Source organism: Lactuca serriola, chromosome 3 (genome assembly GCF_051521515.1).
Source record: "Lactuca serriola cultivar US96UC23 chromosome 3, Lser_US96UC23_V15, whole genome shotgun sequence".
In the NCBI taxonomy this organism is placed as follows: domain Eukaryota; kingdom Viridiplantae; phylum Streptophyta; class Magnoliopsida; order Asterales; family Asteraceae; genus Lactuca; species Lactuca serriola.
Window position 1 is genome coordinate 243,183,393 of NC_136410.1, and position 22,604 is coordinate 243,205,996.

At 35.9% G+C, this 22,604-nt stretch overlaps 1 pseudogene; it reads right to left on the minus strand.

Moving 5' to 3' along the window:
- Positions 1-9,955: 9,955 nt before the first annotated feature.
- On the minus strand, positions 9,956-18,944 carry LOC145096128 (protein argonaute 4-like; annotated as a pseudogene).
- Positions 18,945-22,604: the final 3,660 nt, after the last annotated feature.

Sequence of the window (22,604 nt, forward strand, 5' to 3'; positions counted from 1 at the left end):
AACATTATATTTCATTCAAAACCATTAAGTCCATACATCTTGTTTTCAAAATATTTCAAACATCAGAGTATTTCCCATAATCATATCATAAGAACATAAAACATGAGGAGCGGTACGATCACGACTTCGCCTTGACACGATCTCCTGAATCACCTGAAACAATAAACCACAACTGTAAGCCCAGAAACTTAGTGAGTTCCCCCAAAATACCATACACACATAAACATACACATACATCAAAGAACAACATACTATGGGTCCAGTCAACCTTCCGGTTGGAATACCCCTGGCCCTCAACCATCGGGTTGGAATGCCTACATACTACTAGCCCAATCATCCTACCGGGATGGAATACTCTCGGCCCATAACCATCGGGTTGGAATGCCCATACATCTATACGTACAACAATAACTACTATAGGTCCAATCATCTCACAAGATGGAATACCCCAGGCCCCTCAACCATCGGGTTGGAATGCCAACATAATATGAGTCCAATCATCCTACCGGGATGGAATACTCCTGGCCCACAACCATCGGGTTGGAATGGTCCACTCCCTATACATACCGTAACTACTACTACTATGGGTCCAATCATCCCTCAGGATGGAATACCCCAGGCCCCTCAACCATCGGGTTGGAATGCCAACCTACTATGAGTCCAATCATCCTACCGGGATGGAATACTCCTGGCCCACAACCATCGGGTTGGAATGCCCCACACTAGCAAACATGCACACATAACAGGCAAACACATAATACCCTACAGAACCTACATACCAGGGCCCTATCATCCTATCGGGATGGAATACCCCCTGCTACTGCTCAACATACATAACCCGCATGTAACCTCCTACCAGCATACATAAGGCAAGACCAACTACAGGTCTTTAAATAACCACTACCCAACTACCAGGGCGCTGATCCAACAGAACTAGCCATCACTTAACTATCCATTCCTCTAGGATACTAAGCTAACAAGGCATATCCTCATATCATTATCCTATCTACCAGGATACTAGCAAGCATATCATCACATAACATAACAAGCTCTAAACAACAATTCAAAGGGTCGACCTTGGTTCCTTAGACCCTTGAGTATAGTGAGGATAACTCACCTGAAATGAAGAACCGAACCATGGAAGCACACACCCAAAGTACTGCTCTAAACTCCAACACCTATTGCCATCAATGGACCATTGACATGAATAACCAAACACCATAACACCCTTGAAGTTCAAAGTCAAAGTCCAGGCCAAAGTCAAACTTCTTGACTGACCCTACTCGCCGAGTCAACCCGTTGACTCGTCGAGTCCTTATACTCTGAAAACTCTTAAAACACGACTCAACTCGCCGAGTCACCCCAAGACCCGTCGAGTCCAACGATCTCCGAGTCCCATCCTGCTCAACTCACAGAGTCACCCCTCGACTCACTGATTCTAGGCTTTAACCAGAAGAGGTTAGGGTTCTGCGACCAGACTCGCCGAGTCCAAGGCAATCTTCAACAGACTCGCCGAGTTGTTCTTCAACTCGTCGAGTCCATGCACATGTTTATACAACTCGTCGAGTACACCCATGTGACTCGCCGAGTCTCTCCAGTTCTCAACCCATACAGAGGCTTTTCGAGCCATGCAAGGGCTCCAATCCATAGATCCACTCTTTTACAGTCTAACCCTCACATAAAATTGCAAACTTTACGTGAAACCAAGGAGCTATAGGCCCAAAACATTCTAGGGCTAGGGTTTATGACAAAGGGGCTTCACCAAAAACTCTTAGATAGAAGCTTTATGACATTTTGGACCATCCCAAGTCTAGATCTGAAGTAGCAACCTCAGATCTAAGCCTTTAACTCGAAATAGCTCTCAATCATACCAAAAATGCCCCAAATCTCAAATGATAATAGATCTAGATGCCAAAAAGCCCAAGCAACAGATTATTACCTCCAATATAAGCTCCAACTGAAGTAGATCCCAGATCTACAACACTCCTTTACAGCAAGCCTTTTGATCTTCAAGCCCCTTTCCAAGATTTTCTCCTCCAAAGCTCTATTCTCTCTATTAATGGAAGCTCACTCGATTCTAGGGTTTCTGGATCTCCAAAGGGTAGCCAAGAGGCTGAGGGTGGGTTATAATGTGCTTTATATAGGGCACAACCCCCGGGATTAGGGGTTTCTCTCTTCATCATCAACTCGTCGAGTCCAAGCCGCCGACTCGGCGAGTTGGCCACTTAAACTGTGACAGAATCCCGCTCCGACTCGGCGAGTAAGCAGACCTACTCGTTGAGTCCCTTTCCTAAATTTACACTTTTGGCCCTTCATTGAACTTCTGAATTTTGGGGTGTTACAATACATTAAAAGATACCAACATACATTGCTTACATATTGTATTTGTTCACAAATATACACAAAAAGTGACATAAAGTATGAATTTCCAGAATGTAGCAAATATCTGAATTCCAATGTCCAAATACCTGCTCACCGAGTCCCTGAGAATACAAGTAGTTTTGAAAAGTGTCAACATAGAATGTTGGTGAGTTCATAAGCATGTTTGTATGAAAAGTTTTGTAACATCATTGTTTGCAATATTTTGTAAAACTCTAGAAAATCTGATATTTTCTGTGAAAAATGGTTTGTGAGTCTCGTTCTAAAACTGTGAATAATTGCATGCATGTACTTTATTTTCTTTTTATTTGTAGTTGTAAAGTGTAGATACCCTTAAATTTTCATATTTTATGTTGTAAGAAAAATTATAGTCTTAAACCCTAAGACTGGAGTGGTGGTAATCGTGTACTGGAAATAAAGCGTAGTTTTATATTTTATAAAACTAGTGAAGTGTATATTTTTCATAAATCCAAAATAATGTTGTTAATCCCTACGTGAGTCGTTACAGCCATGCTTGATGTGATTGATATGCCTGTCATGATGCTCTTCAGACGTCGATTTCGGGAAGATATTTGTCACCCTAGACTGGCCCCGTCTAGCTGTAGCGAACAACTTAGGTGTGGGGGTATCAACCCCATATAGATCTATACACAATTATCTCGCTCTCCCTCCAGGATACTCTGGTTATAACTACAGGACTTACGGTGTACGCTAAGTAGGTACGGTGAAGGAAAGTGTCTCACTAGAGCATTAACGGATTTACGCGAATTTCGAGTTCCTTTATCGATTAAGGAAATAATGTTTCCTTTGTATATATATGTGACAAATATTGTATGACACGCGATTTGTCAGATTTCATATTATTCAGCTTATAGCTTTACAACTTTCATGACACTCAACTTATTATTCATGTTATAACAGCTTCGTGGTAGGCAAATTATGACAAGCGGTTTAGTGCTTTATGACATACAACTTATTATTTAGGCTGTAACAACTTTTATGATAGACATATTATGACACACAGATCTTTCTGTCATGAATTTTGTTTTGTTTATTATTTCGGTGAGATTATTATAACACTTTTTGCAAATAATCCTTAATTAACATGTCATATTGCATACTTTCTCAAGTTTTTTTTAGCCATCGAACATTAGTGTCGACATAGTTAAAAATATTTTTCCAATAAAATTAATATTAGTAAAATATTAAATTTTGTAGCTTGTTTAATACACCAAAAATTAGTTTGAGAGTCTGTAACACAAAACATTCTAATTTGTTATGCCTCTAGCAAGTCACGATTTTCTACAAAATACATATATGACAATGAAACTTATTATATGCAAATATCTGTGTAAGTATAGTGTTAAATATATATATATATATATATATATATATATATATATATATCCAAAAGTTAACATGTTGAGCACAACACTCATTTTCTTGCCATTTTTTAATGCATAAACCATATCCATAAAAATTTCATACAACACATATGATAATAAACACTTTTCTCATGATTTTTATGAAGATGTATAAGGTAAACTCCATCTTCAAGCAATTACCCAAAGGTTAAGCACATAACACATAGGTCCATGCAATTATCCAACGGTTAACCGAACTTTGACTTGTATCCCCCCCCCCCCCAAAGAGTATGAAAAACACGAAAATAGTGAGGTATGAAGCTCACCTTGGTTGATTTCGGATGGTAGGAAGAAAGGAGAGTGATGAGATTTTCGAGCTTAGCCTTGCACCTCTTGATGATATTCTTGAAATTTCAAGGGTTCTAATAATTTAGCACACAAAAAAAGTGTGTAAATAAGAATTTTAGCTTGGAAAGATGTAAGAATACTTGAGGTTAATATAACGCCCGTAGATCCGGGCTAGTCAATTTAGAGACGACAAACATCAAAAATAACTTTTTTTATGGAAGATTATTTAGAAGGATTAATCTTAACTAAGTTATAGTATATGTTACAAGGATTCCGTACAAATAAAGAACGCCGAAATCCGAGTTATAACGAAGAAGTTATGACCTATCAAAGTTTCGCGAAAGAACCGGCACGACACAGCGCGACGTAAATAGTGAATTTACGTTAGAGCGATATTTAGCCAAAAAAATCTAAATGAAAATTGAAGATATCATCGATAATAGTGCAACTACAGAAAGACATACGAAAACGGACGTCAGACGAAGGAGTTATGAGTTTATAGCGGAGTTTTCCTGTCCCGGCCTGCTAAAAATAATATATAAGTAATATATTTTTAATATATTAAAAATAAAGTCAAAATTAGCCAACGGAATCTAAACGAGAGTTTTAGATCATAATCTCACCTACACGTCGATATAAAGAACGTCGAAAGCGGAGTTCGTATGCGAAAGTTATGAATTTATGAAGTTCGGGGTGCGAAACCCCAAAACTGTCAGATACCACGACGTGGCAAGCAGTGCCACGACGTGGCAAGTCTTCTGACACCTCCTGGAGTCCCCCAGACGCAACTTGCAATGACGCATGCAGTGACGACCAAGCCCACGACGTGGAAAAAGGTGTCACGACGTGGCAAGGGCAAATTTTGCCCTATAAATATATTTGAAGGGCCAGCCGTTTAGGGTTGCTATTTTCTCTCCTCTCACTCCCGTTTTACCTCGGTTTACATGCAAGAAATATCCCGAAGCCCCGGTATCAACCCCGAGACCCAAAGAATGTCCCGAAGCCTGAAGATCCCGAGAAGAAAAAAGTTTCCGAGCCGAAGCTCTGTCCGCGAGAAACCCGGTGTGTGAAGTGATCCCGGTTTCACCGAAGAGTTACTACTCTTAGAGCCGTAGTGTTGTCCGATCATCCTCTAATCAAGTGAGTGTATAGTCCCTTTCATAAACACGAGTATAATACAAGTATTGTTTGAATGTATTAAGTATATGTTTGGGTGAGTGTACAGTTACTTTCTTCTAACACGTAAATATAAAGTATTAGCTATGAAATACGTGTTATGTGTTATGTATTATTTTTCTATTTGAGATGGGCTTGGAATTGATGTTTTTATACGGGTGTTAAATGATTTAAACTGCGTTTGTATCTATATCTACAAAAGTGTTGGGTAGAACATGGGTAGATGGAATAGTTGGTGACGATGCGACTTCGTGCCTATTGAGTAAACCCTGGCGACTATGCAACTTAGTGCCTATCGAGTAAACCTTGGTGACGATGTGACTTCGTGCCTATTAAGTAAACCCTGGCGACTATGCGACTTAGTGCCTATCGTAACCTTGGTGACGATGTGACTTCGTGCCTATTGAGTAAACCCTGGCGACTATGCGACTTAGTGCCTATCGAGTAAACCTTGGTGACGATGTGACTTCATGCCTATTGTATAAACCTTGGTGACTATGGAGTTAACGCCCGTTGACTAAACCTTGGTGACTATGGAGTTAGCGCCTAATAGCTATGGAATTAGTACTTGAGAGATAAATCATTGGTAACTATGGACTTAGTACCTGATAGATAAACTTTGGCAGCAATGGACTTCGTGCGAGTTCCTTAGGTCAATCCTTAGGAATGAGTGAATGAAGGATAGTTGTTTTTACGGTAAAACCTTTAGATTAAAGAAGATAATGGGTATGGGTAGTTGGGTTAATTTTTTGATAATTGAATATAATAATTATATTATTGTGGGTTGAAAACCCTATATGCTCACCAGGCTCCCAAGCCTGACCCACTCAGTTTTCTTTGCATTACAGGTAATGGCACAGGAGTATAAGTTGGTGGACTTGACGAGAGATTTTGGATTATAGATCAGTAGTTATAAATAACTGTTGTAAGGTCTATTTTATACTGTTTATGCTTTTGGTCTGTATCGGAACATGACATCCCAAGATTTTGTTATTTAATGAAAATACATTTCGTTAAGAAATGCTTTGATAAATTTTATTTTATCATATTTTATTTTGGGAACAAATTCTGCAACTCTTTTAATCAAAGGATTACTTTGATTTTATAAAACAAAGCATAAACAAATCGGTCTTTTCTGGCCGTGAAATTGGGGATGTCACAGTTAACAAGAACACTTACCAAGTTTATGAGCTTTTGGAGAAAATCCCTTGAAGAACACATACATACACACGGAAATTTTAAGGGAAAAATGAGAGGATTTGAGAGAGTTTGGAGAGTGATGAATTACAAATGAGTGTGGTGTGTGTGAGGGTGTAGATTCGGCCGAACATAAGAAAGGGAAGGGGAAAAGGGATGGCCTAGAAACATGTTGGGTAATTAGTACAAGCTCGGGCGTATATTGGATAATCACATTGTTGTATGTTAGTTAATTACTTGGAAATTTGTTGGTTAATCATGAAGTGTCACTCCTTAATCCATTTCTTTTTTTCCTTTTTTTTTTGTTAAACCTTAACCGAGCCTTAGGGTTCTCGGTCCAAAATGAAGCCCAAAAGAAATGAGTTTCGATTTTTGGCTTGGCCCAAAAATAGTTTTTGGCCCAATAGGAGTTTTCGGCCCAATAAAAGCCCAAAAATGAGTTTTCGGCCCAAAATGGCCCAAAGAAAAGGTTTTCGGCCCAATAAGATTCAAGGAGAGAGTTTTCAACCCAATAGGGCCCAATGAAGGGTTATCGGCCCAAAGGAAAGTCCAATAGAATTTTTCGGCCCATTAGGGCCCAATAGAGTTTTTGGCCCAAGGGTCTAAAGAAGAGGCTTTCGGCCCAATAAGGCCCAATGAATGGTTTTCGGCCCAATAAGGTGTTGGGCCAATAATCCTTGGACCAAAACCCAAAATGGATTGGACTTAGCTATTGGATCAAGTTTTGGGCTTGTATGAGGCTATTTCCCACTTGAATCATAGTGTATGCACGTATGAACTTAAATAACATTGTAGTTTTGATTTCACTAATTTGACGTTGTAAGTTTACATAGAGGAAATTTTTTTACATGAATCACCATTTTAACCCAAAATTTACTGGTTGTGACATGTTGGATAATGTGGCACAACTTAAATAGTATGTGACGTGTACATATAGGCTAGGGGACGCGTAACCAGACGTCAGATAAAAATGTCACATGTTGAAGTTGGTTATTTCTTCTCATTATCATCTTGAGAGACGGAGAAAAAGGAGGGGGGTTTTAGGGTTTGAGCCAAAACTAAAGCTTTAAGCAAGGAAGATCAAGGATAAGTTTCTACTAGTTATAATCAATGTATCATCTTCTTCCTCTGTTAAGCTTATGTGTTCATAGTTGGTGAGATTTGAAGAATTGTTAGAACTTTGTTCAAATTCTTAGAATTCATAGTATAATATTGTTATGAGTGTCACAATCATGATTCAAAACTTTGGTTGATGATTACATGGATAAATCCTTGAATTTAACATTGAGGATCACAAATCGTAAATTATGAAAGTAAAGGAAACTTGAATAAGTAATGTACTAATGAATTAAGGCGTATAAATGAGATATTTGTGAAGCTTAATTGATTTTGAGACAACAAAAAATTGAAACATGAAATTTTATATAATCAAGTGAATGATCATTTTGGATATGGATTTAGAATAAGATCTTTTATGGAATAGGTTATGTTTATACAAGCTAATGTGTTACTTTATTTGGTTTTGGCAAGGATATTTGGTCAAGAAGCACCAAGTGAAAGACAATTATGATAGTTAGTTTTCACTTACTGGCAAGGTGAGTACATATGACTTTCTCCTAATGAGATATGTGGCTTAATTGTGAGTTTTTACTCTATTAGCTATCTGAAAATAATATTTTGATAACGTTGAGTGAATTATAAAATATAAAGGCATAATCTAAGTCTTAAGTACTTAATGTTTTTTATGTGGTTTTAGTATAATGGTTTTGATCAAATAAAACCTTTGAAATAGTAGGTATTACTTAAAATAGTTTTAAAAGGGAAAATTAGTGGTTGAGGAGTAAATGAACCCTTTTCAAAATAGTAGGTTAAAGTTTTGAATATAATGTAATTTTGAATAAATGAACTCTTTGTAAGAGTATGTATTTATGTATATGTTATTTTGAAAGATAAAGGTGTGATATAAGCTTATGTTAAAGATTTTAATTTAATTTTGATAATGTTCTGGTAGGATAAATTGTTTATACTGTGCAAATTGTTAGTTTATTAACATAACATAACACGTGTATGTGATTGGATCTCCAAAACAAAGGTGGTAATCATGCATACATGGAATATGTTGCATATTATAAAGTCGTGTTCGGAAAATTATGTTTAACACCTAGTTTCGGGGTATTTTTAATTTTGGTATAACAAGCTATAATTTGATCGAGTAAAGGTTTTGGGCTTCAATAGAATATAATTTAGACCTTATTTGATATTGATAATGTTGGTTAAGTGGTTAAATCTCTCGAATTGTGGTTTTAAGCAAAACAGTAAAATGGGAAAGGTGATACTTCGAGCATGTTACATGAATTAGTGTAATTAGTTCGGTATGTTTTAAGTAAAAAATAAGCAGATATGATTATGAGACTTTCCGTTACCTTCACTTACATATAAGTATCATTGAATATGGAGCTAGAATGAAAAAATTATGATCGTTTGAAGTTTAAGAAAAAAACTAGGAAATCGGGGAATTATCCGAGAAGCGTGGGGTGCTCCCAACCCAGTGGGTTGTGTGTTTTTAGGGTTTTTAGGGTAGTTAAAGGCCATTTACCCTTATGGTTTGTCATTTATCAGCATCCATCACCTATAGGACGATCCCGAGTGAACCCTAACTCTCTTTCTCCCGTTTCGAGCTTGAAGCAACTTTTGGAGGCTTATTTCTCATTCTTGGTGTGAAGCTTGAAGATCAAAGTTGTTGCAAGGTGGTTTGGTGAAGGGCTCAATGTTGGATCTAATAAGGATACTTTATTTATGGGCCATTGTGAGTAAAAAGCTTCCACATTTACTTATAGTTTGATAGATCTAGCTATTTGTCCATTCTTATGCTTTTAATCCCATTTTGGCGGTAAACTTCGATTTTGCGATAATTCACAAAATAGTCATAAACAGTAACTTCCAAAGTCTCAAATTCACCATTCTCATCTTTTGACTTTTGCCTCAGGGAAAACCTGAAAAAAAAATTCACTAATTTAGTTGATCTCAAGTTCTTTTGCATCTATGAGGATCTGTTTGGTTGGTTGGAATAGAATGACAAAGGAATGAACATTCCAAGAACATGTCGCCAAAACTTTCCATTTATGTAATTTTAATAAAAACCATATTTTTTTTTCTTTGTTTGAAAAAAAAACAATGTCATTAAAATAACATAGATGGAAAGGATCACATTGGTTTAGGAATAGTCAACTCAACTCCACTGAGGAAAACAACAGGGTTTTTTTTTCATTCCTATGTAATCACCCATTCCATTCCTTCTATGATTCCATCATACCAAAACATACAACATAAAAAAGAAAACATACAACTGCTAATTGTAAGGCTTCTCACTCAAACTAGTTATCTTGTACTCAGTATTGGTAGGGCTGGTTTTCACCCTCATATTCTTCAGTGTACACTTTGCCTGATTTGACACCTCACAAACTTTTAGCAACAATTTACAAATTATCCCCTCATGAAATGACAACATGACAATTTCTTACCTTTTCCCAGTCAACAAAATAGGGATCTTTCACATTTTGATTTGCAATTAGAAAATCAACCATCGGCCAAGGCTGGATGATCATGGTAGCAGACACATCTGATAATCATAAACCATGGTTAACTCATATTTCATAACACCTTTACTTCAGGGGTAAAAATGGAAAAGATTAATGAGATATTTACCGATGTTGAGGGATAGACCACCCTGAGATGTGTGGAAACTAGAATGGAATCCTCTGCATCCAAGAACACGTCCTCCAACATCAACAAAATTCTTCACATCGTTGTGGAAAAAAGATTGTCGAGCAAGCAGACACCCTCTATAGGTAAAAGATAAAGTAAATTAATATAAACAACATGTTACATTATGGGTAACAAAACATAAGAAAAATGCTATTATGGGTAGAAAGGAAGACATGTTGACTAAATTTGTAGCAAAATGTATCCACTACGCCACTTTGGTGTAAAAAGATACATGCATGTTAGTATTATTGGTTAAAAAATAAAGTGCACTGTTGTTATCAATAGAGAAATGCAATTACATTGCAATCATGGGTAAAAATTCATTTTGTTACTCAACCTTTCTTACTTAAATTAACCAAATGTCAATATATAAGTGACAACTTATTGTTTAGTTGCATGTTGTCGTAAGATGATATCAAGCACCCTCAAGGCTTCCATGGAGTTTTCAGATTCGTGTCCTCTTAGAGCATGTGCAATTGACTGCAGTGGGATTTTGGCTACAAACTCAACTCCACTTTGAAAGTCTTTGATTGATATGAACACCTGATTCTCTTCTTGTCATTGTCAGGGCTTCCAGGGCTTGCATTTCCATTGTTACTGAATATTATCATATTCATAAGTTTTTTAAGTCATATATATATATATATATATATATATATATATATAACAGATTAGTCATGTAAAACAGTATGCAATACCTACCGATTAGAAGTGGCGTTTTCAAGAACAACAGTGAATTCAAGTTTGTTCCTTGGAAGGGCTCCAACAGTAAATAAACTTTTTTCACCATCATGGGCAAATTCTTTTCCAGCCAATTCAGAACCATAGGTTTCATGGACCATATCAAGCACTTTTCTTCCTATGCCTTTTCCATTTATTGGGCAACCATCTTCATAAAAAAGTGCAACTTGTTTGGTTGAAATTCAAGACTTGTGAGAAGCCTGCTAATTGAAAGAATCTTTAAAACAAGAAAAGGGCATATATTTTTTTACTATTTATTAAATGTGTAAAATGGACCTTGATAATATTTAAAGTAATGAAAGTTTGTGGTCCAAGTAAAATTAGTAATTTCAAGTAATAACCATGATAGATAAATGGTCTTTAAGAACATTTGTGAAAGAAGGGAAAAATAAATGACGACGACTTTGTAAAAGTTTGGAGTTTATCATTCTTTCTGTATTAAGCCTAAAAGATATTTGAGAATAATGAAATAATAAATGAGGGAAATTTTAGAAAATGTTAGGAACCAAAATGGGAAAGCCTCATGTGCATGACTTTCCTAATTAAGTCATTCTTTTTGCATCAATTCAAAAGGAAACATACATAAACATCGAGTGTTCTCTGGACATACAATATTTAAGAAATATTTCAGAAAGTAGGGAAAAATAAGTGAGGAAAGTTTTGTAAAAAGTTAGGACCTAATGGAGAAAACTGCCAGTCGTAGAGAAACACAAAGTGCTTTCTGGATAAATCATGTTTAAAATATATTAGAGAAAGAAGGAAAAACTAAAAGATGGCAAATTTGTAAAAGTTAATGACTTAATGGGAAATGTGTCACTTTCATGACATTTTTATCAAGTTCTTTTTCAGTTAAAAGAAAGATGGCGAATTTGAGCTTTCGTTCCTTACTTTTTTTTGTTCTTATGGAATGTTCATATTATTTTAATTTCTATAGTGATTGGTCTCTATGCATATAAAACCAATGTAGCGAAAATCAAAAGTTGCAAAAAATACTATTAAAACAAACAACAAAGCCGAGGGACTAAACTTGCCATTCCCTCAAACAATAGTGGCAAAATTCAGAAAAGAAAAAAGTTAATGTTCTTTTTTGTTTCCACTTTTAATATATATATATATATATATATATATATATATATATATATATATATATATATATATATATTGTTTTTTTTTTCAAAAAATATAAAAAATATATGAAAATTGATAATAATCTTAATAAATGGTCCATGTGATTTTCTAGAATCTGAGCTTTAGTTCCTTACTTTTTTTGTTCTTATGGAAGGTTCGTATTATTTCAATTTCTATATTTTAATTTCTATAGTGATTGATTTCTATGCATATAAAAAACAATTATACAAGTTTATTTTATTTTACCTTTTTCTTTCTGATTACTTTAGGATTTATATCAATACTTGTATTATTATTAAATGAAAAAAGGCTTTCATCATTACCACCATTATGCACCACTATCTACTAGTCTACCACCATCACCACCACAAATTTCATTCAATTATGTTTCTTATAAATTTCTTTAGATTTTAATTCATTTTACTGATTCCATTTTGTTCACTCAACATTTCATTATATAACACAACTTCAAGAGGTTGAAGAGTGGATGGTACATTAGTAGCAACCCAACTCCATGATATCTATGCTGGATGAACAATTTATACATGTTTTAATTGGACTGAATGCAAGAGATAGCTAACATACTTTAAATTATTATTATTGCAGCATTATACATTGAAAGATCCACCTAATTGCAGTAACTTTAAAAGGGGAGACTAAATAATGCATATTGCTTAATACAAAATGAAGAGTATAAACACGAATGTATTTCTAATCCACAAAAAATGACATGCATGCACATAATTAAAGCCAAAATAAGAAAAACCCTTTCAAAATATCAACAAAATATGGCAAAAAGGTACATCGTACTTTCGTACCATCAACTCCTTCTGAAAAGATGAAGGTACACAAAAATATAAACCACGAATCAGGAAACTCCTTTCAAAAATCAACAAATGACAACAAATAAGGCAATCAACTACTTGGAAAATCAAGAAAATCTAGAAATTGCAGAGGCTTAAGACCGAAAACTACTTTATCAACCCAAAAAATGGAACCATGGAAACTAAAACCAGAAAAATCAAAATTAAAATAACTGATAAATTTAGTAAAAGAGAAAGATAACCGGTCTAGTCAGAGAAAACACTCATGCAAGAGTAAAATAAGTGGAAATTTTGAAGAGTAAAACTATAAAAAAAATCCTCCAAAATAATAAAGTAATTATACCTAAACTCGGAGAGAACCCCTGTTTTGAAATATAGATAACCAACCTAAAACCTGAAAACCAGAAAACAAAATCACAAAGTAGTATAAAATGATCCAAAAACCCCAAGAAATTACGAAACCCCCAAAAAACAAGCCACATTTTACAGATCTTAATTAAACGTTTTAGTATAAAACCTACATTAGAAAATATACTCGGAACACCGCTTCATGAAAGAGTAAAATAAGTTGAAATTTTCATAAGAAAAAACTGAAAAACTTTTCTAAAAATTTCTCTCGAAATGCCCAAAAAACACATAACATTTCACACTTTACAAGGTTTGAATTCAACCCCAAAACAAGACACTTAACAAAATTCAAAAACATCCTCGAGAAGAAGATAATAGAGTAAACATTCACAAAATATGAAGAAAAACATGTTTTCTTTTTGTAAAAATTAGCTAAATAAATCCTAGAAAATACCAACATTGCACGAATTTCAAAGATTTGGCCAGAAAGCCTAGAGAAGAAACACCTGACGCAGAAAATCAAGGTAAATTTTGAAGAAAAAGACGAAAATAGCAAGAATTTCAATTTATCTCACCAAATTATCCAATAACGATGATGAAGCAGGAGTAGAAACCCTAAAATGAAAATAAGGAACTAGTGGGGAGAGTGAAGTTGAGGGTTATTAGGGTAGTAAATTACAACGGGAACGGTGACCTTTCCAACAATTTTTTTTCTTCCCATGCGCGTCCATGTGGTTGTGTCATAATCTCTGAATAAGCATGCACCAAAAATAAGTGTTTATATCCCACATGCTCCTATTCTCAGTGCGTCAGTCACTACGTCCACTTCTTATAACCCCAAACAGTTTAAGATGGGTTAAACTCAAGATTTTTAATTTTTTATATTTCTTTCTGCTAATCTTAATTTAATAAAAAAATTATTAAAATGGTTTTTTTAGACTTTAGATTAGATGAAAAAATAAGCTTTAATGAAAATTTAGTTTTTAACTATAATAATAGTAAACTAGAAATGTAACCCCCGCTACGTGGGGGTCAGAAGGATTCGTTGTTGTTTCCAAAACGATGTGTACATAGCTTTATATGTTTAAGTTTGTATTGTTTTGTTTTTTCAATGGATAAATATATGAAGAGAGAACTTAATATGGATAAAAGGATATTCATTCATCGGTGGATGATTTTACAAAACAGTAGAACTGATGATTACATAACATTGGATTACAAAACGGTAGGAGTGATATTAGATGCTGACAGAGGCAAATCCCCATGGCTGTTATGGTGTTGGGTGGTCTTCAATGATTTTCTTTCATATCCCCATCACTGTTGTCATGTTCTCCTGCATCATCTAGAACATGTCGAGGATTAGGATCATGTCCTTGTCGAGATCACTGATAAGGGTCTCAGTGATTAGGGATGGCAATGGGTACGGGTATATCGGGTTTCGTTTTCCCCATCCCCATACCCGAATCCCCATCCCCATCCCCATCCCCATCCCCATACCCGACCCCATCCCCATCGGGGATTAAAAATCTATCCCCATCCCCATCCCCAATGGGTAATCGGGGATTTTTCCCCGTTACAAAGTTTTGAACTTTTATGAAAAATAACTTATAATTATATATTAACCAACAAAACAAAAACTAACAGAACTAATATAAAACACTATAATCACTGAATGTCTTCAAACATGAACAATAACATTGAAGGTTACAAATTAAATCATTCTTTGCAAAAAAGACATAAAAAAGTCTTCCCAAAACTGTACGTTTGATTGTTAGAAAACCTTATTTTGTCTAATGAACATTTGCTTATGAATTATTAAAAATAAAAACATAATATATATATATATATATATATATATATATATATATATATATATATATATATATATATATATATATATATATATATATATATATATATATCGGGTACCCATCGGGACCGGTTTCGGGTACGGGTATGGGTACCCGACATGTAAAACCATCCCCATCCCCATCCCCGCTTTTTATATTCGGGTAATACCCATCCCCGTCCCCATCCCCGGTCAACTCGGGGATTTACCCGGTCAACTCGGGTTAGGGTTTCGGGTACCCGTTGGGTACGGGTTTTTTTTCCATCTCTATCAGTGATTATAACGTGCCTGTATGGTAGTTCGACCGGAGCTTTCTGTAGGAGATTCTGCCTCGATCTGTTAATGTTGTTGTAGGTGTTTTGTACTTCGCCCAAGGATTGCTTCATGGTTTCGAGTTGGTGGAGCAGTTTGTGCATGATGGTGTCCATGTTGTGTGTTTGGTATTTGGTAGTATGGTCAGTGGGTTTGTAGTATGGTTATATAGGGGATGGTTGTGGTTGTTGGATGGTATTAATTATGGTCAATTAAATGTTCTTCTGGGAAGCCATAGATATAAGGTGGCTGTGACGTTTTTTCTACTTGTTTTGGTAGATATAATTCCTAGGTATGGATCCGGTAATTAATTCAAGATGCACTGTGTGGTGGTTGTTTATGACTTGGGTCAAAATATATGGGAAAATCTTATGTTTTTAAATACGCAAACAGTAGAATATTGTCACACCCTGCAACCGTGATGGCGCTATCGTTCCGGGGTGGAGGACGTCATGCGTAGTATCACAACAATTGTATCATAGCAAGCATAGTAAACACAACCAGACATTGAATACATATATGAACAGTTTTACATTGTTTAATACATAGTTTTGTTCATATCAAAAGTAAATTAGTAAAGACGCGACTCTAATGCTCCGACTTCTCTGAACTCCTGGAAGTACCTGTCTACTAATTCCCTGAGAATACAAGCAGTTTTGAAGAATATCAGCATAAAGCTGGTGAGTTCAAAAGCATTTAGTTTTAGTGAGAAAATGTTCTTTGAATCCATTTGAAAAGTGTTCTTCAAGAAAATCATGTATTTTCTTATGAAAAGCGGTCTTGAAAGAGTGTCTATTAGTAGAAAATAAACCATCAGTTTTAGAAAAACATGTTATCCGTCCTAGAGGTAGAGATGCCAGTTTAGAAGTCCTTGATTTCTAACAGCATATATAAAAGTAGTTTTATTACTTAAAATAAAACAAATGAAGAAGAGAGTCCGTAAACAAAGTTAGTTTATACTTATTTTGTGAGTCGTATAACCATACTTGATATGACCGAGAGACCTTTATAACGTTCTTTAGACGTTAAGCTAAATGACATTTGTTCACCACAGGCGTGCCCACCTAACTGTAGCTAGAAGTTATGGTGTGGGATTGTCAGCCCCGAATAGATCTATTCACAAATCTCATGCTCTCCTTCCAGGAGACTCTGATTATACTAAAAGGATTTATCACTATACACCTAAGGGTACAATATTGAAGTAGCGCCTCACAATTCTGTATAATCTAGTTTACCAACGAGAAATCAACATAAAACGATATTTATCCTTGAATAAATGTACTTTATACTTCTGAGAAAACATATAACATAAACTAAATCTGCCATAGTTTATATATATTCTTTTATGAAATCTGATTAAGTAGAGACTGCCTAGAGGGTCATCCCAAACTATACCCATTATAGTTTATTAGAGTTGATATGGAAAATGCTTTGTAAAAACCTTTCTGAAAGCTATGAAGTTGTATTTCCGAAATAGAAGTTTCCCTTATGATCAACATATTACAAAAAGAGATAAAATATATGAATATGTTATTAATCGTTGAAATCGTTGGACTGCATTAATAAGTTTAAAACTTTAACAAAATACTTAGCGTTTGGCTTGTATTCCCCCTGAAAACATTAAAAACACGGAAAATGTAGGGGTATGAACTCACCTCGGGTGATTTGATTGAAGGATCGGCACGAAAAGTTGGGTGTTCAAGTGAAGCCCTGAACACGATTTAATCCTAATTAACATGCAGTGATACATAAAGGAGTCAAATGAAGGTATTTCACCACTAAATGTGATGGAGAACCACTCTAGGAACTTGGGACTACTTGCACTAAGTGTTAGGACCTTAAAGGATTGTGTTAGGTGAGTGTATGGCCACCTTTAAGGTGTGTGCGACCAGGTTGTGTATGCGGTTGCACACAGGAGTGTGCGGCTGCACACGGGAGTGTGCGGCCGTACACTCTTCGGTTATGCTCCAAAAGTCAATTTTCAAGTGTTTCAAGGCTCAAACCAAGTCCAACTAAGAGATAGAGGGCCAAAACTCTCACTTTGGAGGGTTTTTGAGGTGTGTATGGCCACCTTATGAAGGTGTGCGGCCGTACACCTTCAAGTGATGAAGAACACGAAGAACATGAAGAGTTTCAGGCTTAGATTTAGGTGTTTTACCTGTATAACAAGCTAAATGATGGAATTCTTCACGTTTTTTAGGCCCTTAGAGTATTCTTGGATGAAGTTTTTAGAGAGAGAAAGTAGAGTACAGCCAGATGAAAGGAATGAGTGAAGGGGTCACCCTATATAAATAGGGATGAGTGTGCGGCTGGAGGATGGGTGTGCGGCCACTCACTCGTGTGTGCGGCCATACACTCGGGTGTGCGGCCACACACTCATGTGTGCGGCCATACACTCGGGTGTGCGGCCACACACTCGGGTGTGCAGCCACACACTCGGGTGTGCGGCCACACACTCCTTTTGATAGAGTGTTTGGCCTATTTGCAACCCTAAATCTTATACCAGCCCATCCCTAATTCAAACTTTGGTTGTACTCAAGGCTTTAAATGCTTAAATGAGCCCTTAATCAGTGCTAGGAGTTAACAGAAATGAGTTTAACTTAGACTAACTGACTAGATGTACAGGGTAGAAGTTTTCGGGATGTCACAAATATCATTGGTTTCAATAGAATATTCATAATTTTGTTTCACGAACATTATATAATAATGTTGATATTTGCATATAGTATTTTTGGTTTCACTGGAAAAAACTTCCTTTTTTATGTCTTTTTTTTTAAATCTATCGTGATAAGAGCTGAATTTTAGGATATATGGGGTTTATTTTTTTTCACAGTTTGTTAAAGTAAATAAGAGGACAATACCGTAATAATGTTGATTTTTGGTTTGCAAATATAATTGGTGGTTCGGGTGATGGGTAGTATGTATAATTTTGTTTAAGAGGTACCTTGGTTGATACAGTTAAAGAAGTTGTTATATAGATTACGTTTATCTAGTTATATGGTTGTTTGCGTATGTAAGTTGGGAGGCCTATTTTGGACTTAAACAATCATCGATTGATATGTATATTGTGTGTATTTTCTTTATGTGGTCGTCTATGAAATAGGGAAGAACGGGATTCATGCAAAGGGAAGTTGTTTGCTATGGTTTTTGACCCAAACAAATGGTGGATTTTGCGGTGCTTGTGTATTACGTTTGCTACAAAAGATAAAGATATTGCCCCAAACAAAAGATTGATTTTATGGTGGTTGTCCATGATGCCTGCTATTTTGCAGTCCGCTTTGGAGTTGTTGTTGGTGCCGGTTCTTTCATATATCAATTGGAAGTTGTTAGTATCTATTTGGATATTTTATTTTTGGATTTTATCTTGTCATTTGTGTTTTTACCTGTGGGAGCATAGGTGAGAGCACGTGCAACGTGTTGAATGGGTGTGGATGATTCCGGGGGTCCGTCATTTGGCCGGATTCTTGTCATCCGTGGTTGAGGTGGCGTTCTTGGGATAGGTGTTTCCCGCATGGTTGATGGGTTCTCGATGTCTATTATTATGAAGCGCACGTTGTCGGGAGTGGATGTCCTAAGCGTTTGGATTGACATCGTTTTTGTTTATTCTTTGTGATCAGTGATGATTGAGGGCAGATTGTTTCTGTTTATTGGTGGGTTGTCAGATATAAACTTTTCAAGCGACGACTTTAACAACTTCCGACATGATGTCTCAGATATAACTGCGGATATGGTGTCTGTATTGTCGGTGATGGTCACTGTGAATTTGTATCTATAGAAAGAAAAAGTTTGTAAGGACGTTAGTTAAAGAGTAATAACCTTTTGTTAATTGAAACGTTGCTTACATGTATGTCGGCTTTTCAATCAATGCGTGTGCGCTGCAGTACCACTTTTCACATCTTCTGAGGATGGGATCCTTGCAAGTTGGACATGTAGTTTGGTACCAAGTGTTTTGAAAGTGAAAATCCTTGATTAAAGCCCGTACAATGAATATTTTATCCTATAGATGTAAATGAGTTGTTTGTGGGTGTGTGAAAGGGATCGTATCTGTAAATAGCGATATTATTAGTATGACGTTAACAGTAGATCAGATATGTTTTTGACCTTCATGTTGTATAAGGTGGATGGTGTTCCTGATAGTGTCGGTACTGGTCTCGAAGGTCTTGTGAATCTGAAGCCATGTTGTTGTTAGCATAGGGTGTTTACCATATGGAATATAGGATTTTTTTTTCCTATTTTATATGACTTACAGGTTGATGAGAGATGTTGTTTCCGGTATCTTTGGGTTGACATAGATATGTGTAGCATGTGATGAGCCATGGCGTAATGCTCCTATAGAAAAGTGATTTGGAGAATAAAATGGTCACAACAAATGATGTTATATGAGATATATAAATCGAGTTGGTGATAGAGAATATATATATATATATATATATATATATTGAGTTATCTAGAAGAAGGTACCATTAGATATTGATGGTTTTAGGTTTGTCACTGTAACAACTGTTGTCGTAGGCGGTAGTTGTAATGAGGCACGGTTGAATTTATGTGGATTAGTTATACATTCTTTCCATAGATTGATTGCAAGTTCACAACCACTAACGAATTTGGAATTGTTGTTGGTGTTAGATAGCTATCATAAAATTGATAAGTGTAGTGTGTTGGTTACCATGTATACCTTTTCGTCAGTTAGTATAAGTAAGACAAAGGATTCCCCATTTGCTTTGGTGCAATCCCTGATCTTTGATAAAACATCAATGTAGTCTGTTTAGAAGTAAATGTAACCGTGTAAGAGACAGGTATGTAATCAGATGGGCTGGTGTGATGGCTACCTGGATAATATGGTGGTGTTTCTTCAAGCTCTACCAGACATGACTTTGCTACGAAGCGAAACCAGGTTTTTGTATGGTCATTGTGTCCGGAATTGGTTGTATAACAGACATGAGGCCAACATTAATATAAAAGTAGTTCTCTAGGAATTTTTTATATTTGTCTAATTGAGGGCAACTATAATATGATATGTCGTAGCACTCTAGAACATTGAGAACAGATTCAATGTAGTTCTGATTTGTTCGCTGGCCAAGAATTTGTATGGTACCTGCCTGTGAAAACGGATTTTTATAATATTGCATTAGTGGTGTATGTGAGTAATTATGGTAATAGGCTTGCGTTACATGGGCTTTTATTTTGAAACATATATATTTGTAATTTACATCCTGTTGTATACTAAATACAAATGTACCATTTCTTAATCATATCTTTTTTTAAATAACAAAATATTAAATACAAGTAAACCATTTTTTGAGCGTGTGTGATTTTTTAAATAACAAATCTGGTATTTTTATAAACATTAAAGAATTATAATTACTAATTTTGTTTCAACAATCATCATTTGTGGAAAATATAAAATATAGAAACTCCGTTTATTGTATTTATTTTTGGTAATAACTTACAAATCTGTCGACAGCTAGGTACCAGGTCTCATATTGTCAGACATCATGTTTCCATTTACGTAGTATACTAACCTGTAGGGGGCCTCCAATACCATCAACTTTCAGTTCGGAGATGGTTGTCATGACCTGGTTGTGTATTCTAATACAAAGAAATATGTGGAGATAAGTGGTTTATTCGGATGAAAAATGTAATATTCTAAAAACATGTAAAATATGGTGGAACAGTGAACAGTAAAAAATGAAAATGAAAGAACAATAATGGTGATAAAAGGTATGACAGGTAGTCATACTATAGACCTCGGTTGAAGTAAGTTTTTGCAGTAAATCTTAATTTGAAGACAACATTTTTGGTTTCATTGTGTTCCATTGTGTCAGTGTTGTTTATTAGTATTTTTATGGAATCTGGTGATGTTGCTCGGGATAGGGCTACATAAAGTTGTCTGTGCGCAAAGACGGGCAGTGACAAATAGATCCCAATTCTACATAGCGATTGTCCTTGACTCTTGTTGATGGTCATTGCATAGCAAACTTTTACTGGAAACTGTTTTCGCGAAAAGATGAATGGCAAATCTGATGACTTATGTATGAATTTTTATGTGTGGTACATATGTACGCTTTCCAATGGAAGTCCCAGTTATGATGGTTGCTTCAACAACGTTTGGTAACAATTGCGAGACAATCAGTCGGGTACCGTTACATAAACCTTCTCTCTGATTTATGTTTCTTAACAGCATTATTGGACAGTGTAGCTTAAGTGCAAGCTCGTGTGGCGGTATTCCTGGAAAGGTTAGTTGGTTTAGGTATTCAATTGGATACAGTCCTTCCAAATATTATGTGTGCTTTCCATTAGGCTGCATCATGTCCGTGTTGTTGTAAGTCCTGCCAACAGTTGTTACCATTTTTAAAATGTGAGAATTTATCTCATCGGCTGAATCATTTGTGTGACAAACTATTGCTCTCGCTGAAAGTTGTGTGGCAGTCGGTTCGTTGAGTGTACCGTCCCCATAAACAAAATCTATTAAGGTTTGTAGGGAGTTAGCGGCAACTGATATTAGGAGTGAAGACGGAATTCGAACCCAACTTGAGTCCTGTGGGTCATCTTTGTCTGGTACACCTATGGCTCCATTTCCAATAGCTAGCAACCATGTGGCAAAGGCCGATACGGACATTGAGTCGTAGGTCATTGTGACAGACGACTCCAGTCTCATGTTCGTATGTAAAATATAAATTGTGAAGTATGGCCATAGGTATGAACTCGGTAAAGTTAGTGCAATTACTTCCGAGCGTGTACTCTTTGGTAGAATTGGAAGGGTTTGGCGGAAGTCACCACTAAGAAACATCGATATGCCTCCAAATGGTTGTTGATCACAGTCTAGCACATCTCTGAGTAAGCGGTCCAAAAATTCAAAGCACCTTCTGTCACTCATTGGCGCTGCATCCCAAATGATGAGTGTTGTACGCTGCATAAGATCTCCAAGGAAGGCGCATTTTTTTTTATATCGCATGATTTTTTGTCTGTTAAATCAATAGGTATCTTGAATCTTGAATGTGCAGTTGTCCCAGAAGGCAACAAAAGCGATGCAATTCTAGAAGCAGCAACAACTAGAACGATTTTTCCTATGGACCTGAAATAGGAGATAATAGTCATCCATAAGAATGTTTTGTCGTTTCCCCTGTGTCCATAAACAAATATTAGTTTTTGTTTTCTTGTTTTCTATGGAAC